Raw genomic sequence first — 26,211 nt, forward strand, 5'->3', positions numbered from 1 at the left:
CTCCAGCCTGAGGATGTGGCACAGTCATCCTCTGACTCAGAAGACTTCACTGTATAACATTCACACTCAGTTGCATTAGGAGATTACTGGAGAAGGGTGGGCCTTTTGAGTAGAGCAGCTACTACTATTTATCGGCTCAGTTTTGGCTTGTTCGTTGCTAGTCCAATCTCAGAGCTTTGCGTTCCCCAGAGCAGAGCCTACACCTTCTCTCTAGCCTGAACCCTGCCTTGACTCACTGTGTCTTGTCTTGCAGCCTGTTTACGACTGCCAGGCCACAGAACACAAGTGTCACTATGATGAAACTCACTGCTGCAGTGAAGGGTCAACTGTGCTTGCTTGCTTTGTGCACATTCATCATCATTATTGTTGTTGTTTTCATTTCATTTCATTTCTATACTGCTTTGTATTTTTAAAGGGGGACGGACCTCAAAGCAGTCTGCAACCTACATTAAAACATCAAATGAAACAATCCAGAATAAAACATTGCTGAAGAAAGTCAGATATAAAGTATATATTCAAAGCAACTAACAGGATACAAAAGTATTATCTTAAAAGATTTCTGAAGAAAACATAAAGTAAGTCAAATATAAGATGAACCTTTAAAGAAGAAGAATTAGCAAGAGAATAAAAGATTCTATACATTAAGCTTGAAATAATTTAGTATACGTTATTTTGTATACCGCTTTGAGGTTTGTTTGTCTGACAAATCAAGTGGTATACAAATTTATGAAGTAAATTCTATTCAGTTAAATTGTCAATATCTGTAGTTTTTGCATTTCATTTCTCTTTAACCTTTATGCTTACAATCCGTTCCCCTCCTCCACCAGCCCTGTATATATGTACCTACAACTGAGGATTGCAATTCATGCATCTGAATGAAATGGACTCTAGTCTACAAAACTTTGTTTGTCTTGAAGGCGCCACAAGGCACTTTCCCCCCCTTTTTTACTATGGTTGGTGATAACATAGTGAAAGGTTATTAAATTGAGAGCAATGTAATATAAACATACGGAGAGAAGCATTGCTCACACTCTTCATTAGCAGTTAGTCACAGTGCTAGGATGCAGTTTTGCCATGTGCACTGCTCTTTTTTTAAAGAGGTTTGCTGAAGTGTGCAAAGTTCACATGGAAGACGATGGCAATGAAACAGATCAGCAAGCCCATTAGCTGTACCTGAGTTTGCATCACAAGAGTGGAGGTGCTGATCTCTATTAAAACTACCTAAGCTGAATGTGGAAAGATTTATATCACATTGAAAGAGTGAGCATTCTTGCCTCTGTTACAGCTGCCTGCAACCATACTAATTGAAGCAGAGATTATTGTGGATTTACACGTTATCATAGGGGTGAAAGCATTTTTGCTGACTTAACTACCTTTTTAAATTAATCACTGCCATTCATTCCCTATGTAGCTCATAGTAATGGACATGGGTTGTAAGGGCTGTGGTCCTGTTGTAGAAATATTGTTCTAATGCAACACATATTTGCCTTTGCAATTAACGTTGTTGCTTTTTTATAATACAAAAAAAATATTGCATGCCTGAGAACTTTTTATTTTAATTATCAGCATTTGCCTACCAGTGCTCTCGAAAAGAATTTTCATTCAATTTACAGATTTGAGCAATGGTAGAATCAGACAAAACTGCTAGAGAGTATGAGACAAAACATTTTATTCCCTAAAATCCATGTTTTGTCCCAATTTATCACCAAGCTTAGCGTTCCATATAGTATTATGGCTCTTCCAGAAAAAAACAAAAAAAAAACATTTCCATATTTGTAGTTAACAGTAAGAGACCTCCTGCAAAATATAAATCACAATATCAAGGAAGAGCCTTTTCCACTGAATAATGCAAGCAGGGAAAATCTAAAACAGTTTGGAACAAATTGCAAAAAAGGGGGTATCTGAATCGGGGTAGAAATTCCCCAGGCACCAGCCGTATGTCTAATTACAACCACGTGGATGATATCCGGTTGCCAGGTTGGCAACTGACATCTCCATCTGGCTGGCCCCTCCAGCTTTCTTAAGCAGGTAAGCAGAAGAGCTCATTTACTGCATTCATATCCCACTTTTCTCTCCAATGTGCACATGGTTCAACCCCCCTTAGGTAAAGGTAAAGGGACCCCTGACCATTAGGTCCAGTCGTGGCCGACTCTGGGGTTGCAGCACTCATCTCGCTTTATTGGCTGAGGGAGCCGGCGTACAGCTTCCGGGTCATGTGGCCAGCATGACTTCTGGTGAACCAGAGCAGCACACAGAAACGCCGTTTACCTTCCCGCCGGACCGGTACCTATTCATCTACCTGCACTTTAACGTGCTTTCGAACTGCTAGGTTGGCAGGAGCAGGGACCGAGCAACGGGAGCTCACCCCGTCGCAGGGATTCAAACCGCCAACCTTCTGATCGGCAAGCCCTAGGCTCTGTGGTTTAACCCACAGCCCACCCGCGTCAACCCCCCCTTATCCTACAACAACCCTGTGGAGTAGGTTAGGAGGCTGTGACTGGCCCAATGTCACCTAGCGAGCTTCATGACAGAGTGGGGATTTGAACTCTGATCTCCCAGGTCCTAGTCAGACACTAATCACTAACACCACACTGGCTTCCTAGAGTACTTCTGCTGCTGGGCAGCTATATAAATTAAGTAGATAAATATGGGGAAAGCAAAATTTCCCTTAGAAAAGGATCTGAAATATTTTCCTTGAAGCTTGAATTTGTTTTATTCCGGATTGTTTTATCTGATGTTTTAATGTGTTGCAAAGCTCTCTGATATTTTTTCTTTTCTTTAAAATATAAAGTGGCATAGGAATGAAATGAATAACAACACTAATAATAAATTTCATTGTAAAAAAATGAATTGCCTAGACATTTTGCGGCGACAACCGTAAACTAAGGTGCCATTTGGGGGCAATTAGCTAATACAGTATATGAGTTTAATATCTGATTTAAACGAAAAGGCAGAAGTCAATTACAACATGCCCATTCAGAGAGAGTCAACATGTTTGAAAAACTAAATTCTTTCATCAAAGGCAGCCAAAATGTTGGTTCTGCTTCACCATTTAGGTCAGTTGTTTACTAGAAAGTAAGCCTGAAAATATATAGGGCAAGTTGCCCTGTCTTTACAACTAGAAAAGGAGCAATTTGTTAAAAGCAGTGGGGGAAGCAGCTGATCATCTGAAAGGCCAGCAAGCAAACCTTCGTCAGTTTCAATCACATTAACATTTTACTTCTCAGGTTTAAGGAGTACATTTTCTCTCCTAAAAGCAAAAGCACATTTTTTAAAAAGGGTTTTTTATACAAAGCACTTGATCCCACTTGGCATTAGGGAATTAAGAGTCATTTCATTTATGTATTAAGTTACATTTGTCATTTCAATTATTATTTGTTCTTTTCTGCTTTCTTTCCTTGTGAAGCTGTTCAGAATGGAAAAGATCCACTGGAAATTAGTGCCGTTGTCAATGCTCCAAGTAGCTTGTCAACGAAAAAAGGCAAGCTAAACAAAAGGAACCACCAGAAATATGGTTACATGTGTACAGAGCTTTTAAATTAAAACCCTAGGGAAGAAAATTATCTATTGGGCGTTTTATAGAAACATTTTTCTTGCAAAACTTAAAGCTTCTTAACATATTGACTAAAAGAGGGGGGTGGCGAATCAAAGAAGTCTATTTTCAATAAAGAAGCAAACCATTTAAATTGTCACACAGAGGCTATCAACAGCACCCAGTTATGTAACAGCCATCCCATGCGAAATGAAGTGTTAGTGACACCATTAACCTTCCCATGGAAAATACTTCCTTTCCTTTCTTAAAATATTTCCTGGTTTTTCTGTAAGGTTGGTTCAAAAGAGGCCAAAGGAAGTAAGATCTCCAGCAAGCCAATTCTCCAGAAAAATTAGATAAGAACAAAGCTCAAAATCAAAATAAGCCAAATCCTAAACATTTCCAGCTGGTTCATGTTTTTCTATGGCAGCTATATTTAAGTAAAAAGGCAAGTAAGTCCCTGTACAGCACAAGGCCCTATACAAAAATCTAGTCATTTGTAGCCTCACACCCAAGAATTTAACCAAGACATCAACCTGGTGTCAGAAGCAAAACATTCAAGAAAGGCAACTGAACTATACGTAATATATACAGTAAACTGAAAGGCTGCCTATGACTGGCTTATGCCCAATACAACACGCTCAAATGCTTTCAACTAAACCAGTTGACAGAACGCACTCCTGAGCCACCTTTCTCCTTTTCTCTGCAAATTCCTTCTGAATATGACTCCTCGCTACCGGAAACATCAAAAGCCAAATGCTTTCACGGATTCAGAGGCTGATTAAACTACACAGAGGTTTCAGGAGTTTGCTGCCGTTTTTCACCGTAATTCTAAGTCCCAGGGCAGCCGACCCCGGACCGGCCTCTCATAAGGAAATCCTTGTGTAATCGCCCTGTATGTGCGCACGCACGCATGTGCGTGTGTGCATTAAGCACAGAGCATGACTTCTGGAGGAAAAGGATGGCCATAACAGTACAGAGGAACCTGACACATCTGCCATTATCCTGCATGCTGCGGGAAAACGCACACAAGCAAGGCCAGGTGACTTTGTGCCAGGGGTGCCAACTTGATTAAAATATTTGGGGGGGGCAGGTAAGCCCCACCCCACATCACAAGGTGTGGCACATGCACACCATTTGAATGGCAATGCCTGTCAACTTTAGGGGGCCCCACCCCCTCCAATATTTTATGGGAGGGGGAGAAGGGACCACAGGCCCCTGGGAGTTGGCTTGTGGTTTCCTCCATCCCTTTCCATGGATGCAAAGGATGCCGCCAAGACTCTGGCTGCCTCGAGGAAATGACATAACAATGCCATGGGTGGGTGTGCGTATTCCTCCTCCTCCTCCACCACCACCACCAGCAGCAAAACTGACTCACGTTTGCATCCTGTATCTTCCCCTGTGGCCAAGATGCTGTGGGAAGGGCGAGCGCGCGCCTGGTGGCGCCCAGCAAGCAAGCCCAAGCAAACAAAAGCAGCATCTCTCCCTCCATCCTCCTACCTGCCGTGGGAGGAGCAGCAGCAGCAGCAAATAAACCCGCACCCACCCGAGGCATCTTTTCTATTCAACTCACCTCCAGCAACGCCGTCTGCAGCCGGGCACCTGCGCGAGGGGTGGAAGGAGAAACAAGGCCCGGGGGGAGAGGGCGGAGAGGTTGCCAGCCGCCGCTGCTGCGCTCCGCTAGGCGAGGACTCGGCGCCCGCCTTGCTCTCCTCCATGCAGCGAGCGACACCTCTCTCTCTCTGGCGAAGGATGCTGAGGAGAGGAATGGAGGGAGGGAGGGAGAGGCTGCCCCAGTCCTTGAAGAACAGCCCGCACCCTTTCGCCTTCCCTTCAACCTGAGGCGCTGCTGCTGCTGCTTCCTAATTATTATTATTTTTTCTGCCTCTTCTCTCTCTCGCGCGCGCTCCCGGCAGCCGCCTCAGCGTCCCCTCAGCCTGCGCCTTCTCTGGCGCCTGGGCGCGGGCATCTTCCTTGTTGACGAGGCTGCTCCGTCCTGGAAAAGGCGGGAGAGAAAGGAGGGAGGGAAGGAGGGAAGGAAGGAAGGCGAGAGACCCGCCTGTGCTCAAGGGAGAGGCAGGCCCAAGGAAGCAACCGCAGCAGCGGCTTTTGCCTCAGCGAAAGGCTGCGGGCGGCGAAGGCGAGAGCGCCAAAGCGCGACTCGGTGCCATGTTCTCCTCCGGCGGCGGCGCCGAGGAGGAATGGAGAGAGACGGGGGTGACTGAGGGGAGGCGCGCGCGGCGTTTTCGCTGCCCAGGGCGGTGCGGAGGCAACGGGAGGGGCGCGCGGCGCTGCCTGCGCTGAGGTGACAGAGAGAAAGGCGAGACGGAGAACCGCAGCAGCTTGCGCAAACAGACGCTCTCCAAGCGCGAAAGCCGCCGCCGCCGCTACATTGCTTCCTCGTCGCCTCTGCCTTTTTGCTTCCCTCCCCGCTGCTGCTGCCTGTGGGTGGGGAGCTAACCCTAACCTCCACCTCTTTGCAGGGGCTGCGGAGGGAGAATTGTGGGTAATCCAGCTGCGCTCCTTCCCTCGCTCTCTTGGGGTCTTTCTGCCTCTCCTCCTCGAAGCCGCCTTCTCCGTCGGAAGCCAGGGCGGACGCCGCCCCCTAGAGCAGCTGCCCGGGAGCGCGGCGAGGCGTCCGGGCGCCGCCAGCTGCCGCCAGGAGCCTCGCTCCCTCCCATACGGGGAGACCTCCCCGTCTGGGGGTGTTTCTTTAAACTGTTTTTACATAGCCCTTCAAGATTTCTCCGATGGAAATAGGGGATCTCTTTTACATCTTAGCAAGGCTACTCCGAGGCATAGCTGTCAACTTACAGATTTGAAAAGAAGGGACCGGCAGCCTCGAAAATAAAGGATCAGCAGTCAAAATAAGGGATTTTGCTTAATCCACCACTGATGGAGCCATCCTGCTTGGGCTGCGACTGTGTTTTGCAGGGGGTTGGACTAGATGATCCTAAGGGTCTACAAGTGACCAAAGAAGAGTGGCAGACAAAACTGATGAACGACGTCCAGATGGCAAAGCTTACAGGCAGAATTAGAAACCAGGAAGAGGACCTCTTTAATAAAGAATGGGGAAAGTTTACAATTTATTTGAAAAGCTATTGTAAAGAGTTACAGACATTATAATAATATAATAATAATAATTTATTATTTATACCCAGCCCATCTGGCTGAGTTTCCCCAGCCACTCTGGGCAGCTCCCAATCAAGTGTTAAAACCAGTACAGTGTTAAATATTAAAAACTTCCCTGAACTGGGCTGCCTTAAGATGTCTTCTGATTGTCAGGTAGTTGTTTATTTATTTGACATCTGATGGGAGGGCGTTCCACAGGGTGGGCGGCACTACCGAGAAGGCCCTCTGCCTGGTTCCCTGTAGCTTTGCTTCTCGCAATGAGGGAACCGCCAGAAGGCCCTCAGCGCTGGATCTCAATGTCCGGGCTGAACGATGGGGGTGGAGACGCTCCTTCAGGTATACAGGACCGAGGCCGTTTAGGGCTTTAAAGGTCAGCACCAACACTTTGAACTGTGCTCGGAAACGTACTGGGAGCCAATGCAATGGTAGGATTGACAGAAAATTTGTAGTAAAAATTTGAACTATGGATGGACAAATGATTTATAAAAATAGAGTTATGAAAGGGATGCAGAGGGAGAAATCGCTGCATTAAGATGCAGCACTGGTTGGAGGGTATGCTAAGCAGCACGTCGGGGCTGCCGTTGTCCTGGCGCAAGGAGTTCCATTGGCCCTTCCCCGCCCGAGAGGGAGGGAGGGAGACTCTCGCCCACACCACCTGTGAGCCCGGCATGAGGCGGTTGCGGTGGCGCCGCGGCTGCTGAAGCACCGCCCTTCTGCGTCCCTCCCCATCCCCTCCTCTTCCTCCTCCCTCAGGCCGCCTCCTCAGCAGCTGGCGCCTCCAGCTTCCCCTGCCAGCGTGGCGGAAGTCTCGCAAGAGAGGGGCTGCCTGCCCACCCGCCGCCACCCGTCTCCTCACGATGCACCACTGAGGGGGAAAAGGGAGAGACGGAGACGCGGCAGCTCGTGCATGTGCGCTCTCTCTCTCTCGAGGTGGAGGACCCGGAGCCGCTGCTTCCCTCCCGAGCCGGGCGAGCATGAAACCAGGAAATTTAATGGACATCATCAATCCGGGACAGTAGCGGGAAATGGCGCTGGGATAAGGGAGTTTTCCGCCAAATAAGGGACAGTTGACAGCTATGCTCCGAGGTAAATACCATCTGTAAATCATTTTCAAGTAGTTCTCCTTCAACGAAGAACGTGCTGCAGATGCAATGAGGTCTTGCATAGGTGGTGGACCCCAAAAAGGCTAAAAGAGTATTGGGAAATAATTTACACAGTGGTACCTCAGTTCTCAAATTTAATCCGTTCCAGAAGTCCGTTCCAAAACCAAAGCGTTCCAAAACCAAGGCGCGCTTTCCCACAGAAAGTAATGCAAAACGGGTTAATCCATTCCAGACTTTAAAAAAAACCCTAAAACAGCAATTTAACATGAATTTTACTCTCTAACCAGACCGTTGATCCATAAAATGAAAGCAATAATCAATGTACTGTGCTATAAAATAAATAAGACAGTATTGTAGATAATTAAAATTAATTATTTTTCCTACTTGCTCTGATGCTAGTCATTGTTTGGGGGGGGCTTTTATCCATTTCTGCAGTCACACAATCAATCAGCTGAACTGGGTTCCACACAGTCACAAAAACAAATTAACCAAAAAATCTTCAAAAACACAAAATAAATAGCAAAACCAAAAGTCCCAAATACAGTAGTACCTTGGTTCTCGAACTTAATCTATTCCGGAAGTCCATTGGACTTCCAAAATATTCGAAAACCAAGGTGCGGCTTCTGATTGGTGCAGGTGCCTCAGAAACAAAAGCCAATGGCCGCATCAAACGTTTGGCTTCTGAAAAATGTTTGAAAACCAGAACACTTACTTCCGGGTTTTTGGTGTTTGAGAACCAAGTAATAATAATAATAATAATAATAATTTATTTATACCCCGCCCATCTGGCGGGGTTTCCCCAGCCACTCTGGGTGGCTTCCAACAAAATATTAAAATACAATGGTCTGTTAAACATTAAAAGTTTCCCTAAACAGGGCTGCCTTCAGATGTTTTCCTAAAAGTCTGGTAGATGTTTTTCTCTTTGACATCTGGTGGGAAGACGTTCCACAGGGCGGGCGCCACTACCGAGAAGGCCCTCTGCCTGGTTCCCTGTAACCTGGCTTCTCGCAGCGAGGGAACCGCCAGAAGGCCCTCGGCGCTGGACCTCGGTGTCCAGGTAGAACGATGGGGGTGGAGACGCTCCTTCAGGTATACAGGACCGAGGCTGTTTAGGGCTTTAAGGGTTAGCACCAACACTTTGAATTGTGCCCAGAAACGTACTGGGAGCCAATGTAGATCTTTAAAGACCGGTGTTATGTGGTCTCGGCGGCCGCTCCCAGTCACCAGTCTAGCTGCCGCATTCTGGATTGGTTGTAGTTTCGAGGTCACCTTCAAAGGTAGCCCCACACAGAGCACATTGCAGTAAAAGCAAGAGATAACCAGAACATGCACTACTCTGGTGAGACAGTCCACGGGCAGATAGGGTCTCAGCCTGCGTACCAAAGGGAGCTGGTAAACAGCTTCCCTGGACACAGAATTGACTTGCGCCTCCATGGACAGCTGTGAGTCCAAAATGGTTTGAGAACCAAGGTGTTTGAGAACCAAGTACCACTATAGTTCTCCTTCAAGGAATAACATGCTGCATAAGTGCTGGAGATGCAATGAGGTCTTTCATATGTGATGGACCTGTCAAAGGATACGGAGTATTGGGACATAAGTTATAATGAATTGGAAAAAATGTTTCCAAAAAAACCCCAGAGTCCTTTTCATTGGAGATAATTCAGATGGAAATTCCCAGGTGTCAAAAAAGGTTATTTATGTATGCCACTTTGGCGGCCTGTGTTTCGTTAGCCGAAAAATAGAAAACAAGTGAAGTCCCAACTAAAGAAAAATGGCACCTTAAACTGATGGAATATGCACAGCTTGCAGATCTAATTAGAGAACAGATCTAACTAGAGAATTAAATCTAACTAGAGATCTAACAAGAGGACAAGAAGAGCATTTGTTTAAAGAAGATTGGGAAATGTTTATTGAATATATGGGGAAAGTGTGTACACTTGAAAACGTTGGCAGCATTAAGAAATTCAACAGTGTGAATAAGTATTGATGGAAGTAATAATGGAATACTGAATGGTTTAGTTTATATAAAATATGCAGGGATTTGTGTTATGCAAAATGAACCATGGAAAGAGAAGAAGGGAAGTCACTGATTGAAGGTTGTTTAAATGAATATTCTAAATTGCAAAACAGAAAATTTATATATATATATATATATATTCTATGTATAGAATATATATATATATATATATATATATATATATATATATATATATATATATGCAGGTTTTGGTGTCCTCGGGTGTCTTCCCGTGTAAAAGTTGGGGTGTCTAGGCGACGTTTCGACGAGGTCTCACTCGTCATCTTCAGGCTGGTGCTTTCGGCTTCTTGTTACTGGAACAGAGCTCTGTTCCAGTAACAAGAAGCCGAAAGCACCAGCCTGAAGATGACGAGTGAGACCTCGTCGAAACGTCGCCTAGACACCCCAACTTTTACACGGGAAGACACCCGAGGACACCAAAACCTGCATTCCTGTACCCGTGAAAATCTACGAAAGCATATATATATATATATATATATATATATATATATATATATATTCTATGTTTCTATATGCTGGAAGCAAATATATATATATATATATATACACACACACACATACATACATACATATATATAAATATATCTGTATATAATATTATATATATATATATGCTTCTAACCTATAGAAACAGAACTGTAGAGTTGGAAGGGACCACGAGGGTCATCTAATCCAACCCTCTGCAAAAATTGTTTGCCCAACATGAGGCTGGAACCCATGACCCTGAGATTAAGAGTCTCACGCTCTCCTCACTGAGCTAACACAGTGATATTTGATTTATAAAAACATAATAAAATATTAGACATTTTTTTAAAAAAACCGTATACAGGGCTGCCTTCAGATGTCTTCCAAAAGTTGTATACTGACTTATGTCCTTGGCTCAAGGGTCATATAACTCCATACCCTCTGATAGAAATATGGATATCCTACTATACATTTTTATGATGAAAATAGGGACATTCTTAGGAAAAGCAGAACATTCCGGGATCAAATCAGAAACCGGGACGGCTTCTGTAAATTCAGGACTGTCCCTGGAAAATAGGGACCCTTGTAGGGTCTGTTTTTATTAAACATTTTTTGGGGTTATAAAAGTCCATACATCATCTCTCTTTTCAGTTCTTAAAGTCCTTTCTAAAGATGAGTTCTATTCTATCCCCAAGGTTGTTGGTGCATTTTAAATGGACAAAAAAGGGCTGAAATAATTGAACCCAGTGAGACTTCATTCCGAATAGACATGCAGATGATGACACTTGCAGGATTTCTTAACAGTAAAGTCATAACTAATCTGAGTTATGTGACCCATAATATGTACTCTTGCTTAAGCAGTACTTTACTTTGTCAGAAGGATGTCAACACAGACTGTGTACACATTACTCTTTTAAAGCGAAGTGGTTCTCCCCCTCCCCCACTTCAAATCGCATTTGCACATCGTTGAACACACAGTACAGTTAGATGTGTTTAGATGTGTTTACCGTGTGGCCTGTCCACACACACACACACACACACAGAGATTAGTGAGCAGATAGAATACATATATTCATATGATGTACATTTTCAAATTTGAGTAAAAACGGTTTGGTGGGGAAATGCATCAAAACACGGCATTTCTCATGAAACTGCAGGATAGATGTGGATTGTGGCTAACGTACGTACAGTGGTACCTCAGGTTAAGTACTTAATTATTTCCGGAGGTCCATTCTTAACCTGAAACTGTTCTTAACCTGAAGCACCACTTTAGCCGCCGGAGCACGATTTCTGTTCTCATCCTGAAGCAAAGTTCTTAACCTGAGGTACTATTTCTGGGTTAGCGGAGTCTGTAACCTGAAGCGTATGTAACCCGAGCTGGCTTCACAAACCAGCAGTAGGAGTATTCTGGATACAGAGTAAACAGGTAAAAAGATGAAGGTAAAGGACCCATGGATGGTTAAGTCCAGTCAAAAGCGACTATGGGGTTCTCGCTTTCAGGCCGAGGGAGCCGGCGTTTGTCCACAGACAGCTTTCCGGGTCATGTGGCCAGCATGACTAAACCGCTTCTGCCGCAACAGAACATTGTGACAGAAACCAGCATTCCTTACAATAGGTTCAGGATACAGCAGGCACTAGGTCACACACACACACCCACACACACCCGAAAGTAGCTAGTGGTCACCACAGAACCTCATTTTATCACCTGCCCATTCTGAGGTAGATTGGGCTCTCAGTCCCATAAACTCCTTAACTGAAGAGGGGTTTGATCTTGGATCTCCCTTCTGAAACCTCAGGCCTGACTGCTGAACCCATGATTTGTTTTGTTGTGGGTTAGCATGACTGGCTGATTATAAAGGTTTTAACATCCAGCTGGATTTGGCTTATCGCCAAATACTGGGATTGGTGCTTTTGAGGGCAAAACAGAGCAATGATAATAAATGGCTCGCCGTTTATTTTTTTTATGAGATATGGGCTGTACCCTTTAATAGCAGCTAAGCAAGGCTTTCCTGTCTGCCTCGACAGTGGGATCAGTCAAAGCCATGTCTAGCAGTCAGGAAGAAACCACTCCTGTGAGGGACAGGCTACAGACACACGGAAACTGTTGCCCGAGGGTTGACAGACCTGCGTCCCCAACAACACACCATATAAAACAGAGATGGCACTTCCTTCTGTTGTACCTCAGGCAGAAACAAGGAAAGGGGGAAAGAACAATGTGGGTGACATTCACTGAATATTGCAATACTACCTGAGGTTAAAAAGATGAGAGTTAAAGGCATTCATGCCATTGTGGAGGCCTGCAATGTGCTATTGGAGGTGGTAATCCTATATGTACTTACCTGGGATTAAGTTGCATTGAACTCAGTGGCACTCATTTCTTAATAAACATGCATTGGGTGCGATCAGAGTTGTAGCTCAACAACATGGCGGTGGGAGACCATAGAGTTGGTTACCTCTTCTTAAAGTCTTGTTCTCATTTTGATGTTGTTTCCATTATTATGAATCAGCCTCTGAATCCAAACCCAGTATTGGCCGTTCTATCACTAGACAGTGCTCTAGACCATGGGTCGGCAAACTAAGGCCCCCGGGCCAGATCAGGCCCAATTGCCTTCTGGATCCGGCCCGCGGATGGTCCGGGAATCGCCATGTGGATCGCCAGTTTGTGCGTTCTTTCCCTCTCCCTCCCTCTCCCTCACACTGCGCCTCCTCCCTCCCTCCTCCTGGCTTCTCCCTGCCCTGCCTAGAGGAGGAAGGGGGCTGGGCTTTGTTGGTGCCAGCAGCAGCAGCGCTCAAGCAGTCGCCATTTTAAGCAGCCCCTCTCCGGAGCCCTTTCACGCACAACTCATCGTCCCCCCGCCACCGCCAGCTCCTGCCGCTCACAAGACACAGGTAAGCAGCCACTGGGGCTCGTGGTGATCTTGCCTCATTTCCCCCCCAAAAATATAGTCCGGCCCCCCACAAGGTCTGAGAGACAGTGGACCGGCCCCCTGCTGAAAAAAATTGCTGACCCCTGCTCTAGACCCTCCCCTTATAAAGATCATGTTGGAATTCTGGAAGCCAAGATTGAAGTTTCAGGCAAGCTTTCTTTGGTGAGAGAACCCTAGTGTCATAGTCCTGTGCTGCCAGCCATGGCAGAGCTCAGTGGAGGGAGAAGCCAGCTGAAGCTCAGGGGGTACTTGCCTGGAGGCAGAGTTGGTATACAAGGTCCAGTCCAGTCCAGTCCTAAGATTAGGCGTATCTCAGTTCACGTAGTCAGACAATCCAGGGGTCAAGAAAGACAAGAGTCCAAGGTCACAAGAAGCATGAAGCAGCAAGGTCTGGCCAGGAATGACAGGTGTTGTTTCCAACAACTGACTGAGGTTGAAAACCCAGCTTAAGATAGTTGGTTCTCCTCAGGAGCAAGAAGGCTGATCAGCAGCAGGTGGAGCCATTCTGCCTTCTGCTTCTTCGACCTCTGGCCCATGACACCCAGTGAAGATTTACCATCACAAAACATGCAGCAAAGTAAAGGGTGGAAATATAGTCTGTAAAACCTTTAAAATGTGCCCTTCCAGTGAGCCCCCAAATATCCCCCTTTAAAAGCTATTTCCAAGCTATCCCACTTCACTAGCATACAGTAGAGCTAGATCACATGTTTGGTAAGTCATAAAACACTTTACTTACAAAACTCTTCAAAGTTAGTTTCATGTGCTTTTCCATGCAGCAGTAAAAAGAAAAGAAAAAAGCACTGGCAGTCAAAATGTTGCTTAGTTACAGAAAGTAAAATTTTCTAAACAATTGGTATATTAAAAACACTAGTTTCAGACTCCATTCTGGTCTGAAACAAAAAAAGGCTGGTTAAATTCATGTGCTAGAACAACAACCCCTATGGGTTTTGTTGGAAATGATCAATGTTATTTTACTATAAGATTAATAACATACTCTTTTTTTAAAGAAAAAAGTCTTATTCTCTTTCAGTCTGTAACATCAAACAAATTCAGCAGGCATTAACCAAAATGTTTATTTGCTAGCAAATAATTGTTGATTTGTTATAGAACTTTACTACCCTATTCCAAATTTTGAATAGAGAAAAAAATTGTATTTGGAAGCTATATTTGTATGAAATCCTTAAAATATAAAAGATTGGGTATGTGAAAAAATATCGGTGCAAACAATACGCTTTTAACCAGTAAGAAGTACACATTTCAAAGGTTTCTAGAGTCATTTTATGGATAGAAAAGGCACCAAGCCATTTGTGCTACTTGCTTTTGAGTTCACTTTGAGGAATTTCTCTCACACATAAATGTATCTAGTACTCAGCTTCGTCTGACAAATGCTGGAGAGCACATTACATTTTATAACATCAAGTTCAGAGAGGGGTCATGTCAGGCCAGGTTGTGTCTAGGCATCAAGCACACAGGCTCCAACATGGGGATAAGAACAGGCTAGATCATGGCAATAATTAACTTTAAAAACCAAAAATGAAAAGGGGATCTGTAATATTTTTCGCTAATGAAAACAACTGCAAAAGATGGGTCTATTTGTATTAGAAATGTTTGCCAGGGCAGGGACGACCAACTATAGTGAGATCTATCTCCACATGAAAAATGGCTATTGCCCAGAAGATAAGCTTTTAGGATTAGATCCTTTTAAGCTGTTTCTAGTTTGTGTGTGTGTGTGTTTTCAATGGACTAAATACGATTATTCAAGTACATTCAAATAAGATGCTGCCATCTGTTCTGTACGAGAATTGATATAGTCTGAGATAGAGTTCTACAGTATGGATAATCAAATACTGATTCATACATGCCGCTGATCTTATTTCTCAGATGCCATGTGGATCCTACAGCTGATGTGCATCATAAATAGCTTAGAAATTGACTATTTCTACCATACTGATGTGTCCTTATAAATAGAGAAGTGTGTCTGTGTGTATACTAGCTGTTTTTGCCAGGAAGAAGAAGAAGAAAAAGAGTTTGGATTTGATATCCCGCTTTATCACTACCCGGAGGAGTCTCAAAGCGGCTAACATTCTCCTTTCCCTTCCTCCCCCACAACAAACACTCTGTGAGGTGAGTGGGGCTGAGAGACTTCAAAGAAGTTGACTGGCCCAAGGTCACCCAGCAGCTGCATGTGGAGGAGCGGAGACGCGAACCCGGTTCACCAGATTACGAGTCTACTCCTCTTAACCACTACACCACACTGGCTCTCGATAGCTCAGAATAGCTTCAGCAGGTGTTTGCCATACTCACTGCAAGAAACAGGCAAAAATACAGTCGTACCTCGGAAGTCAAGCACCTTGTGAGTCAAATGTTTTGGCTCCTGAACGCTGCAAACCCGGAAGTGAGTGTTCTGGGTTGCGAATGTTATTTGGAACCTGAACGTCTGGCTTCTCATAGTTTCCAGCAACTTCCCCCTTCAGGGCCTGTCTAGAAATGACTGGAGGTTTCCCAGTGTCCTGTCCATCTGCTCCATAAATCCTGGCCATGTCGATGGGCTATACAAGTGGGTGTTTTGTTTTTTGCTGTGGGTCAGGAAAGGTAGCTCTTACATATATCATAGGTCATTTCCTGTCAAAGCCGGCTTGATTTACCAGTATAAACTATTCCATTGTAAGTGGAATACACAGCAGACAGCCATTGTGATAGAGCTATTGGACATGGGCTGTGTACGCGTTTGCACTTACTCTGCATCTAGTGTGCTGGTTTGGGAAGCTGTTTACATAAAAAGTAGCAGCACATCGATCCTGTAGTTTATTGCGAAATACTTTGTTTTGATGTGTTTCCCCCACCCCACAAACCAGCTTCAATTCGAATCCAGAACATCTCAATTTGAGGCAGATTTAGGGCAGCGTGACCAACTTTGCCACACTGGGTGCCAAGCTTACTTCTACACCACCTGTCCGTTACTCAGGCGAGGGAATGGCTTTTCAATAAAACGCAAGAATTGAGCAGAACGTAAGGCATAAGAAGCAGGTGCTGAATTTTGGCCTCGTACAGGTCACCGCTGAAATTTGCAAGACCCCTGCAGCTGATCAGGTAACGACATCCCCACCTAGTCACTACTCAGTGGCAGAGACATGCACCTGTTTTGCAGCTTAATACAGGACAGTGGTACCTCGGGGTTAAGAACTAAATTCGTTCTGGAGAGCTGTTCTTAACCTGAAACTGTTCTTAACCTGAAGCACCACTTTAGCTAATGGGGCCTCCGCTGTGCCGACGCACAATTTCTGTTCTCATCCTGAAGCAAAGTTCTTTTTTAAAAAAATATTTTTTATTAACCGACCAATCAAATCAAATCAAATCACATCACATAAATTCCGAATTACAAAGCCGAATTTTAAATTTTTGTTGGGGGGACCCATATTTCAAGTTCCGAAGAGGGATTCCGATCATCTTCTTGCTGCTGTGTTAATATCCACAAATCTGTCCAAATAATGTTCATAATTCTATCCAGTCTTATCTTGCTGTTTCCACATCTGATCTTGTTCGTATATTTTTCTATTTTTCTTTATGATCTCTTCTGATAATCTCTTTAAGCAGGTAAACACTAATTATAATCCTGTGTGAATTTTTCCGTTCGTCCAATCATCATATCAAGATGGTTTCATATATCATCACTTTCATAAATAACAGCACTCTTTCCATCATTAATCTCGCAAATCTGTCGCTCTTTAGTCCCTCTGAGGAGGCTCACCCACAATATAAAAACAGATCTGTTCCTCCTCCCAGACATAAGTCTTCCGACAGAACTTGCCAAAATGGTGACGGTATTTTTTGCTGTGTCATTCCAAAGCTCTTATGCTTTCCACGATCTTCTTGAAACATGCTTTGGTTAGAAATTTATCTCCACACAGTCTTAAATCCACAGCTTAAGTCATTTAAACGGCATTTCTGACTTGTGACTTGTGGGGGGGGGATTCTTGGTTAATCACATAGAGAAAAGAAAGAAAAGTTTTCCCCCCTCCCCCATCCAGTCCCGTTGCCGAACATACCGAGCCTTGGTGTGTCTTCTCATGATTTATTCTTGTTCCTCCGACCCGTCTTGTTTATCAGAGATCTCTTCAGTTAGCAGTCTTTACTTCCCCTTCTTCCTTGAAATATGTGCATTAGCTTCCTCCTAATTGTTTCTTTTGAAGTTGCTGCAGCTAGAGGCGAGAGTCAGAGACAGCGTCCAGGAGCGCCGAGATCCGCACAAGGGCTTTCTGCCTAGTGCCCCCACCCCCACAAATTCGGGGGTGGTATAGGGCACAGCAGGCAAGGGCAGTCCCCCCCCCCACACGCTTGGGGGGGCAGGGAGGCTGTTTACTCCCATCACAGCCTCTTAATTACCTCGTGTGGGTCGGAGAGATGTTATTGTCAGCCATCTTCCGATGCGCCCCTAGTGGCCCCCCTTCTGAAGCAAAGTTCTTAACCCGAGGTACTATTTCTGGGTTAGCGGAGTCTGTAACCTGAAGCGTATGTAACCTGAAGTGTATGTAACCCAAGGTTGAAGTCTGGCACTGGTCACCCTTTCCAAGCATTCAGTCAAGATAGAAGGAAGAGTAAACAATGACAGCAGTCCAATACATGGTTCTCTTAATTCCTAACGCCCTGGGGTTTTCTTTCCCAAAGTGAAGGCTGTGTTACAGAAAGATTGCATGCAGGCGACAACTTTCAAGATCTGGCTTTGTTGAGGGGAGACATATGGAACTATTGCACTTCTGCTGTGGGCTCACTTGTGGAGATGAGACCGGTCGCTTCTTTTTCCTAGTCATTTTCCTGGAGACGCAGTCAGTATCCAAGATCTCCCATGCTTTTGTAGACACTTCCCACCCTTGGCCTAGGCAGGCATTAAAGTCTCCAGTCAAGATGAAGTCAAGGTAGGTCAGGGCAGATGAAGTCCAGATTCTCGAGCACGAAAGCAGAGTTAGAGGTCATACATTTTCCTATTATTGGGGAATAATGAGGAGCTCACCAAGTTAGTGGCTAAATCTCTTTATCTGGTTTTTTGTCGGCGAAACACATTGCAGACGTCTGATCTCTCTGGAGACCTAGAGATGTAATGTTAGACTGCTTTGCCTCTTTCATTTGACAATTGGTTTGTGTCACTGAGAAGGCGGTAATTTTGTATTGATTTGCTATGGGTGTTTGTATGTGATGCCAATAAAAGGTTTGATGATGATGATGATGATATGGAACTATTATTCAAAGGCATATGGAGATATATAGTAAAAAAAGTTAAAGGACCACTGGACGGTTAAGTCCAGTCAAAGGTGACTATGAGGTTGTGGTGCTCATCTCGCTTTCAGGCCAAGGGAGTCGGCACAGACAGCTCTTCCAGGTCATGTGGCCAACATGACTAAACCGCTTCTGGTGCAACGGAACACCATGACGGAAACCAGAGCACATGGAAACACCGTTTACTTTCCCGCCACAGCTGTATCTATTTATCTACTTGCGCTGGCATGCTTTCGAACTGCTGGGTTGGCAGGAACTGGAAGTTCACCCTGTTGCGGGGATTCGAACCGTCGACCTTCTGATTAGCAAGCCCAAGAGGCTCAGTGCTTTAGACCACAGTGCCTCCAGAAGATGGGTGTCCTGGTTGGAGGGTATGTAGGTGCTGCTGCAATAAATAATCAAGTTCTTACAAATGCAGAAGGGGGTGGATTCCTACTCATCCCAAGGGAAAAAAGTTGCAAGTTGCACGTGGATCGGTTGCTGTTTCATTAAGCTGGCCACGGTCAGCCTTGTGAGCAGGCCGCCCTCCCTCTCATTCCTTTACATCAGGGCTGCTTCTCAGCTGTTCAGCAGTTATCAGAGTTATGAGGGACACAGCTGGCTGTCACATAAGCCAGAGTTTCATAAAAGAAAGATGGGAGCAACTTGACAATTTCAAACACTTATGAGTAAGATGGTTCAAGAGCACAGGCTAAATATATTTCCTGAATGAGAATGCACACAAATAGAAACTGAGGCTTTGCTACCTTTTAGAAGAATGGCTCCGCATTTCCTTTTTGTCACATTCATGTTTCATGTTTTCACAGGCACTCAGGGCCAAATTACTCATGATATGCCAGATTTACGATTGTGTCTTCTGTCTTTTTGGTATGTATATATATATATAAAAACCGAACTACAATCTCTTGCAGAGCTATAAATGAAATTAGCATGCAGAATGAGAAGTGTGGTATTATTTAGTTAATTTCTAAACTCCTCCCTTCTGTACTTGATGCCCAAGTCCTATAAACAGTTGCCCTATAAACTCAGAAACAGGACCCACTGAGTTCAATAAGACTTTAATGAAAATGCATATAGGATTTGTGGGATGTGAAACACATAGCTGTCAAGTACAACATTCCTAGAGTGGACATGCTAGTGGATGCTTTGTACCAGCCAGGAGTCTAACTTCCCATTTCCTCCTGAGCTGTGACAAATTTCTTCTGCATGGGACTAGAGGGGTGTGTGTGTGTGTGTGTGTGTGTGTGTGAGAGAGAGAGAGAGAGAGAGAGAGAGAGAGAGAGAGAGAGAGAGAGAGAGGCTTAACCTGGGCAAGGGAGCACAGCTCCTTTCTTTGGCTCTTCTCCATTTTGCTGTTCCATGTGTTAGCAGAAGTGACTGCCTGTCCACAGTCACTTAGGCATTAACTCCCTAATGGGATAGTTACACATGTGTATATAGTTTTGCAACCTAAGTCTGCCTTCAGGGATCCAACTGTGAACTGAATGATTGTGAGTAAACTACTTTTATATTGACTTTGACAAGACTCTCGTGTCTATTCCTTTTAAGAGGGACAAGAAGGGATCTTACCAGGAATCCTAGCAAGTTAGGAAAGATATCATCAAACAATATATCCTCTCCTGCATCCCTGAACATTCCCACAGGATTTCAGCCTTTTTCATCAGAATACAGAACATTAATGGGGGGTAAGCTGTAATGTGGTATGCTCCATTTTCACAATACTTATTTAACAAATGTATTACCCACATTTCACACTTCCGAGGCAGCTTTGTACTAGGATTACAGTCCCGGCCTTCCTCTAATCACACACACACTACACACACACACAAATATATAAGCACATGGCACCCTAACACTTGCTTAATATAATGACTTCAGAGGAGCCAGTCTCACTGAAGAGTTCAAGGATGTGCCACTTCATATATTATCAGCATCCAGAGAATGCAAGAAGCTATGTTCTCCTCCTTCCTAGGACAGAATGTCTTCAGCATGAGGGGCCTTTTAAACCCTCCATACTATTAATGGGAAGCTCTGATACATCACATTATTACAACAGCTTTCTGACCTTTCACTATCCCTTAAGGCACCCTAGAGCAAGTTGCAGTAATGATGTCCTTCAGTATAAGAACTCTACTATCCATTTCTGGATATCAAAACTTTTATCATTAGAGGGACTGAATCTCCTGAGCAAGCATAGAATCCATTTTAATAGGGAATATAAAGTTTCCTCTACAGATCTAACTACACAGGTCATAACCTTCCTTTCCTAGAGTTTGTTCACACTCCTCTAGCATCTAAACATCCTAACATCAGAAGGTGTCTTCACATGTACACACAAGTACACATCTCTTCCCATTATTGGATTAATGACATTTGATTCATGGCAATTGATCTGCCATTCCCAAGTCATTAACTCAGCTTTCATAGATGCTTTAGAATCAGCCAGCAATATGTAACAATATAGAGCTGACCTGTTTTCAACGTGGCCTTAGAGTATTGGAAAACCAGCCAGATGATAGGAATATGGGCATCCCAACAGTAGCATAGCGTGGGTTGTTGGTGCCTGGGGCAACCCCTTCACTGGAACCAAGTGGGGCTCCAATGCACTACCTGCCTTCCCGTGCAGGAGGGAGCCTGGCCAGCCGACACAGTTCTTGGCAGATGAATCACCCTAATGCCAACGGAGAGGAACGCAGGGCTGGGGTTGCCCCTTGCCCACCTACCTCCCTCTATGCCCACTCACCGCGGGCCTGGGTTGCTCTACTGCCTTTGCCAGGACGGGGCAGGAATCCCTGTGGAAGCTGGTGCCTGCATGGGGGTGCAGTCCCTCAGAATTTTGTGCCCAGGTCCTGACCCCCTTGCCCCCCACGCTATGCCACTGCACCCCAAATTTAGGAATTTTGAGTCCCTAGTACTGCACATATTGTTGGAAGGTTGCTTCAGGCAAACAGGTCTGGGTTTCCCCAGCCACTCTGAGCATCTTACAGCATATATAAAAACACAACAAAGCATCAAACATTAAAAAACAGAATATCCTATGCAGGCAACAAACAAACCAATAAATCAATAGAAAGCAATAATAGCAATACTGTAATAATAAACAGTTTACAGTTATACCTAAATTAAACTAAACCCAACTAAACATTTATCCAACCCCAATCTGACAGAAACAAAACAGAGGAACCAAAAAATTAGAAGTGTTGTCCCAACCCAAAAGTTGTTCCAGCAATGTCCCAGGGGCCTCCCCGGAGTCTCTTTTGGCTGTTCAAGGTGAGTCCGGGCTCCGCCTCCTAGGCCACATGGAAATGAGCCTTGTGGCAGGGAGCGGTCTTCCTTCCAGCACTCACAGCAGCGGCAGCATGGTTCCCCAGATCCTCTGGGAACGAAGATTATGTGGGATGTGAAGCACATAGCAGTCAAGTACAGCATTCCTAGAATGGCCATGCTAGGAGATGCTTTGTACCAGCCATAAGAAAACTTTCTGTTTCCTCCTGATCTGGGGCAAATTTCCTCTGCATATGACTAGAAGGTGTGTGTGACCTAATCTGGGGAAGGGGAGCCTAGCTGCCTGAAACCCCCGGAGCGCAGCAGCAGTTTGCGCTATGCTCCAGGGGCTTCAGGCGGCTATCCGCAAGCCTTCAGAGTGCAGCGCTGCGTTCCGAAGGCTTGCGGATAGCAGCCTGAAACCCCCAGAGCGCAGCGCGAACTGCCGCTGTGCTCTGGGGGCTTCAGGCGGCTTCAGCGAAAGCAACGCGAAGCCTCCAGAGTGCCGGGGGGGGGGCTCTCCGTCTGCGCTTTGGAGGCTTCGCGTTGCTATCGCTGAAGCCAAGGAGCCTGCATTCGCTCCATAGGACGGGCACACAATTCCCCTTTATTTTTGGAGGGGGGGAAAGTGTGTCCTATAGAGCGAAAAATACGATACATAGTTCTCACCTTCTCATTTAATCCCCACAACCTGGCCCTAGTTCACCCAGTGAGCTGCATAGCTGAGTAAGGAGGTATTTGAACCCTAGTCTCTCCCAGGGTTTCCCCTTCTGAGAAAAAGCTCTTCACTTCACTCACAGAAGCTGCTCAGTTCTGCTCCTGGTGAGCAGTTGCTGGCATGGTTTAAAAAACAACAACTGCAAGCATTCTATGATGTCACAGTAAGGGCTTGCAGGCACTGGGCAACCAAAGTTGGCCTGCGTGTTACACAAATCTTAAGGTGCACGCATAGCAGACGTGCATCCTAGAGAAAAAAACAATCCTTCACCATTCAAAAATTATAAAATATTCCCTAAAAAGAAAGACACTTTCTTTGAGTTCACAGAGCAATCCTGAAGCCATCTTGACCCTCTAAATGGCCCCAGATATTTACTCTGCAGTTGAAGGAAAAACCTTTCCCAATAGTTCTTTTCACTTACAAATTCTTCAAAAGCTATAAGCCTCTCTTATAAATAGGGGTAGCTCTGTATTTACCATTTCAAGGGAATGGCTCAGACTGGCCAGGAAAGGGTAACCAGCAAGCATTGTCAGGTATCATGACAAGAGACAAGCCAGGAGACAAGACTGCCTCTTTCTGTGATGTATGTATGATGCTTGCTGGGTGGGCAGTGGTTTTCAACCAAGGTGCTGTGGCACCCTTTGGTGCCTTGAATGATGGTCAAGGGTGCCGTGAGCAACACTGGCCTCTGTCCCTCTTTCTCCCCCCCCCCCATGCCTTCTTGCATCTCTGCCTCCCAAAGGCTTGCGCAGCTATTTGTTGCAGAACCTCTGGCTACAAGCTCCCCAGGCGAATGGTGCCTCTGGAACTGGCCAGGGGGTACTTCCCAGGCCCCTGTGGGGCAACATGAGGAGGCACCTCTCTTTAGGGAAGGGGCGACAGCTGCGGCTGTCCAGAGGACTCCTAAGGAGAGGGGAGAGGAGAAGAGAAGAGGGAACTCTCCACAAGGGAAGGAGTCAGAAAAAGAACGAGAGGCTGCCAGCTCTGCTGGCAATGGGTGACATAGCTGGGCTCCTGAGCCTCACAGGACTGCTGCAGAAAGAATGTAGTTGGTCAAGGGAGCCGTGGACTCAAAAAAGTCAAAAACCTCTGGGCTAAGGGAAACCCAGCCAGATTGGGGGGGGGGTATAAAAAATAAATTATTATTGTTATTGTTATGGGCAATTTCTCAAGTCTTTAAAAGTTGTGAAACACGCTTGTCTTGGCTCCTCACCTCCATGCAACATGTAAGGTGAGAAACCCTGTCGCAACAGTAAAATTAAGATCTGCCTTGCTTTGACTGGTTCCTGCCGCCGCTCATTTTTCTCTGACCCATCATGGATTTAGCCCCAACTCCAAGAAACTAGTAACTGAAAGGAGGTGGGTCATGGGAATTGAAGCGCATGCTTTCTGCATACAACACCCACTGCCAAGCAGCTCCATCTCACCTGCCCCCAACCCCATACCACCCTTTCTCCAAAAATAGACTGGGGTCACTGAGTCCTTCCCAGCAATAGAATTAGCCGTACTGGAAGATTCCTAAAATGTTATTAATCCAGAGTTCAGAGTTAAGATGTCAAAGGTCCCAAATATAAAATAAACATTCATAAATGTACACGGCAAACACATAAGTAAGTACAGGGGAGCAATCCTGCCAGCTTCTTTAGGAGACAACAAGAGTCTGCAAAGCAGGATACAAATAATAGAAAAAGTATTAAACTGTACATTTCAAATAATATATAAAAATCACCCTAGCGTTGCATGGCATTAACATTGTTCTAACCACTAGGCCACATGGACTCTCCTAGAACCTTGGCACTGAGGCCGGAATTCCATGTTCTCAACTGCCGTTGCCTAGCAACAGACCTTGTGACCATTTGAGGTTCCTGCATCCTCAGCATCTCGAGGTTGGCAGAGGTGGCCTGTAGTGACCTTCCCTCAATCACTACATTAGAAGATGGCGTCCCAAAGACTCCTGGAGGTAAGTGGAGGTTGCCATGGTCAGGGGACTTAACTCTGGAACCTAGATTAATGGTATCACCAAGTTTGGCAAAGAGCTATCCAAAGTCAAAGAAAGGGTTGAGCTTTGCCCAAGTTTTTGGAAGGGGAGAAGGAATGCCAAAAAGGAAAATTCAGTGTCCTATAGTGAAGTCGACTGAATATTATTTTGAACAGAGGATTCCTTCTGATTTATGTACATGTGAATCTGGAAGAGACTTCATTTCTATTTCTACATGCTGGATGTTATCTTTGTACTATAGTTTGGAAGGGAAAGGGGAAAACAGAAGAAGAAAAGAAAGCGTGAGCGGCTGGCCCAGTGGAGAGGAAGGGGGTGCCGGATGGAGCTGGTTTTTCTGCAGAGCTGAGGCAGGGAGCCCTGCTGCCCACCTGTCCACAGAGTCCATCACAGGAAAGGGCTGCTCCCAGGTGCAGGCGAGGGAGAGACAGGAGCCCTGGCGGAGCTCTGCTCCTGGAGGAAGGACGGATAAGAAACCGTGCCATGGGCTCTGCTGAGACAGGCCAGCTCCCTCAGGTCTCCTCTCCCCCAACTGTCATCTGGCGGCAGCCATTTCATCAGGCTGCCTCAGTGGGAGAGATGACAACAGCATTCTAGACACTGGAGCCTGAGCTTGTGAGTTGCCTTTTCCTCTGCCCTCCTTGCCCCCTTTCCTTGTGTGTTGTATTTCTGTTGGTCAGATTGTTTCTTACAATAGAAGTCTGCCATTAGGGAGTTTCTTGCATTTGATTTCATGGAAGGCTCTCTTGGAGCCTTTTTGGCTTAAGAGAGGGGTACAAATGCTCTAAATAACAACAACAACAACAACAACAACAACAACAATTTTATTTATACCCCACCCTCCCCAGCCAAGACCGGGCTCAGGGTGGCTAACAACCAATAATAAAAACAAGTTGATTAAAAAACAATTTAAAAGATTAAGATACAACATTAAAACATTAGGATGTAGCCTCTTCACAGGAGGGAAAAGGAAATAGAAAGAGGAGGGAATCAAACTGATTCTAAGCCAAAAGTCAGGTGGAACAACTCTGTCTTACAGGCCCTGCGGAAAGAAATCAGATCCCACAGGGCCCTGGTCTCATGAGACAGAGCGTTCTACAAGGCTGGAGCCAGTGTTGAAAAGGCCCTGGCTCTGGTTGAGGCTAATCTAACTTCCTTAGGGCCCGGGACCACTAGGGTGTTGCTATTTATGGACCTTGAGGCTCTCCATGGGGCATAATGGGAGAGGCGGTCCCGTAGGTACGAGGGTCCTAGGCCGCGAAGGGCTTTAAAGGTCAAAACCAGCACCTTAAATCTGACCCTGTACTCCACCGGGAGCCAGTGGAGCTGGAAAAGCACTGGGTGAATATGGTCCCATGGCAGAGACCCTGTGAGGAGCCTCGCTGCAGCATTCTGCACCCGCTGGAGTTTCTGGGACAGCTTCAAGGGCAGCCCCGCATAGAGCGAATTACAGTAGTCAAGCCTGGAGGTTGGAACCGGTTGAAGCCGGTTTAAACCAGTCCAAGCTGAGTGGAACCGGTCTAGACCAGTTGGAACCAGTCCAAGCTGCTTGGAATGAGTCTAGACCAGTTGAATTTGGTCCAGACCGGTTTGAACCGGTCCAAGCTGGTTGGACCGGTTCAAACCGGTCTGGACCAAATTCAACCGGTTTGAACCGGTCCAAGCTGGTTGGAACCAGTCTAGACCAGTTGGAACCGGTTCAGACTGGTTGGAACCGGTTGAAGTCAGTTTAAAACTGTCCAAGCTGGTTGGGACCGGTCCAGAC

The 26,211-nt window shown here is 45.4% G+C and overlaps 1 protein-coding gene and 1 long non-coding RNA gene across 3 annotated transcripts in view; both read right to left on the reverse strand.

Annotated features, from left to right (window-relative positions):
• Nucleotides 1–6,130, reverse strand: part of HECW2 (HECT, C2 and WW domain containing E3 ubiquitin protein ligase 2) — a 194,730-nt gene extending 188,600 nt beyond the window's left edge. Inside the window, exon 1 of one of the 2 annotated variants that reach the window (XM_081902138.1) lies at nt 5,106–6,130. The gene's annotated coding sequence lies outside the window, so the exon portion shown is untranslated. Of the gene's footprint in view, nt 1–4,910; nt 4,930–5,105 lie in introns of those variants that run through there. The other variant, XM_081902139.1, reaches the window with a different exon arrangement.
• A 7,203-nt stretch (nt 6,131–13,333) lies between these two features.
• Nucleotides 13,334–24,311, reverse strand: LOC309363554. The gene is made up of 2 exons (XR_014165389.1): nt 22,927–24,311; nt 13,334–13,724 (listed from the first exon to the last, which is right to left on the reverse strand). It is a non-coding gene; the product is annotated as an uncharacterized lncRNA (long non-coding RNA).
• Between the last annotated feature and the right edge of the window lie 1,900 nt (nt 24,312–26,211).

This window comes from Podarcis melisellensis (assembly GCF_964234715.1).
Source record: "Podarcis melisellensis genome assembly, chromosome: 1".
Taxonomy (NCBI): domain Eukaryota; kingdom Metazoa; phylum Chordata; class Lepidosauria; order Squamata; family Lacertidae; genus Podarcis; species Podarcis melisellensis.